Below are 3162 nucleotides of genomic sequence, written 5' to 3'. Positions count from 1 at the left end.
AAAACAAAATCTCTTGTGTCCATTACCTTCCTATATTATTGTTTCCTAATCCCAGAAAACAGCTTATAAGTAGTGCCTCTGACACTAATCACCATCCTTAGTTTCTTACATCAAAGCCAACTCAAATATCCACAGTTTTCATAATCAAAAGTGAGAACTGAATGACTATTCTTAGACTAATAGAGCGGTAAAGGAACATTTCCATCTAGTTTAAAGTGCGAAAATTTGTGGAGTTGCAGAACAACATCAAAAGTAATCAAGAAGTTTCAGTGTAGACCTTCGAGAATTGACTTGAATTTCCATGACCTGGGAATCATAGGCATGCATATGAAAATAAATTGTCCATGATGACGACGTCTTTCACAACAAAAGCGACTAAGGGAGAGTATTCTTAACTATTAGTTCGGGTGTCCTGAGTCAGTTTGCTTTAAGTGGATGCATTAGATTAACTTAAGGTTTTGACCAGTAGATCGTATACTTGGTAGAGTGTGGAGGTAAATTACCTCTCCCTGCTTGTTCCTCAAAAATAGCCTTGTAAAGAGCCCTTATTGGCAAGGAAATGCTAGACTCAGGAAGTTTGTAGTCTGTCTTGCATTAAATTTCTCAAATTTGTTACTATTCTGGATTTTGCCTTGGTTTTCGAGAAATCCATGATGTCATTACATGCCACTTTGAAGGGCTGACAGACATTAATGGGATATCCGAGTTAAAATGTAAGGTTGTTTGGTTTTGGAGCCACCTCTGCGTTAATAGGGACTCTGCTCTCACTTTTACTTGTTGATATGATTATAAGGTGTCCTTGTGATTAGGTAGTCTCTTGCAGAAATGCAGCCAAACGGAAGGAGGAATTTAGGTTTTCTTGTTTGAAAAAAGGAAACAGTAAAAAGCAAATTCCACTTGAACTGCTACTCATAGTTTTGCTAATTAAACTACAATATTTGAAGGCGTCTGCTTAACTTCTGCCTTTTTTTGAGGGGACTTTGTAACCTCACACCAAGTGCATTCTGGTTTTGACAATAGAGAAAATCCACATTTCTACCATTTCCTAATGTTTTAGAAGCACTTTTCTCTTCTCGTATTTGCTAATTTTTTCACCTGGTTGGTTATTGTGATATGGAGAGACTTTAGGTGTGCTGATATTCTTAAAGCGACCGGAGCCTTCCCACCGGTTACTCACGCGCTTATCAGCCGTACCTTCAGCTTACCTACCGTTATTAACTATTGAAGGCTTTCGTACTGGATTTTTGACCTCCTGACTACCCTGGTTAAGACCACAGTAGCGCTCGGACTTTTAACCACAAACAATGGCATACTTGCCTTTTTTGAGAATTCAATGACTTTTTTTACTTATTCCTTCAAAACAGATTTGACCGTACTGAGAGCAATTTCCCTAACCAATGTTTGCCACTTCCATTGGAGACTTGTTCGCATGACAAGGGGGCACAACATTTTTGGCAGACGTAAGCAAACTAAATCCAAACGAAGGGGAATTTTGGTATCCTCAAATTAAAATGCAGCGGATGCCTGAAGCTCAGCAGACTTCTAACGAAGAGATCAACGAAGCAATCGCCACTCCTGGTAGTGTCGCCAGTCTTCAGCGCAGATATCTGACAGTTAAAAAAATGGGAAAACACCAGGTCAGAATAAGCTAAAAGCGTCCACAACAGAGATGACTGCATCATTTACAACTTTATCAGGGCTCTAAGATTCAAAATGAACCTGAAGAGACGGCGTAACTGCATTGAAATGATAATGTTAATAATAAATACCAGCCTTGTTATGTTACATTCTGCAGATGGGTTTTAAAAAGGCTTAGAAATTTTGCAGAAGAATCAAAGAATGTATCATTTTTTAAGAAGAGGCCTCCCCTCAGCAACACAAAGCCAGTGAGGCTCCACGATGCCATGAAAGGGAGGGCTTATCTATGGATCTATTGAAGTCTTAAGTTTATGCTAATAGTTTTTGCCACAGAGTTTTTCTCATTTTGTTGAGAAAGTAGTTTTAAAAACAGTTCTTTGTGGGAAAGTGACTACAGTGAGTGTCACTGGCAATGCTTTCAAGAAGATGGAGGTTACTCAGCACAATTTGTTGTGAGTCTGAGTGTTTTCAACCCTTACTTCGTTTCCCTCCAACTGATAAAAACGGGTAACAAAGTGTGGCAAAAATAAGGCTTTCTTGTTCTATTCAAGCATTTAAATTCAGCCAACAGCGAACCGAGTTAAGTCAAAAAGTAGACATGAAGAAGCATGCAAAAGGAACAATCATTGTGTGTAGCAAAGTGCTAAAAAGGGTCAACTATGAATTGTGCATGTGATAAGCGCCATCTCCCTAAAACCCTCTAATACCACGTTGGCTTGTGGCTCGATTATGTTGGTGGTCTCAACAAGGTATGAATTGGAGAAAGAGAGAGGCACAAAATACACTTGTGCAGAAAAGGTCATTCAAACGGAGAGAAGAGCAATGCACACCCTGAAGATGACATTTACATAAATCAGCTGCTTAACCCATCGAAAACACATGCATTTGATAGCTGTCCCACTATCATTTGAACAAGCACAATGCAACTTCACCCAAAGTGCCTTATGGCTGCAATTTCAGCCCTTCACCGGATTGTGAAAGCCAGGGTAAGGATGGTTAGGTGATGAAAGCATGGGATGTAGATGATCGGGTTAATAATCACTTCAGCCGTGAGGCAATGCATACCTAGCTGTGGATGTGAAATGTGCACCACACTACGAACTGCTACAACTTATTTTGTATCTATAAGAAAGGAAATTACCATGACAATGTTACACACAGCAGTGATTGACTGTCGAGGCTATATCAATTACGGGTACGAGCAGGCGACGCACATATAGTGAGTCGGTCGGTAGTCCAAATAGAGTTAATCAGGGCAATATTTAGGGACTGTGAACTGAAACTGCTAGTCCTAAAATACCCTAGCCAATCTGCTTGCATTTTCCAGATGGCATTCTAGAAACTAGACGGCTGCCAACATAAAACGCAATATTTCCTCCTTCCTTGAGATTCTGATCGTTCTTTTTAAAACTTGGAAGTTGCGAGTTGACCTGGACTTTTGCCCATTCTTTAATTCTGTTTACCCTTAGTCGATGTAACCAGCTTCAGAAACNGCATAAATATAAAGTCCTAATGCGTATTTTT

Source organism: Echinococcus granulosus, assembly GCF_000524195.1.
Source record: "Echinococcus granulosus chromosome Unknown EG_S00018, whole genome shotgun sequence".
NCBI lineage: Eukaryota > Metazoa > Platyhelminthes > Cestoda > Cyclophyllidea > Taeniidae > Echinococcus > Echinococcus granulosus.
This window is presented reverse-complemented; position numbering follows the sequence as displayed.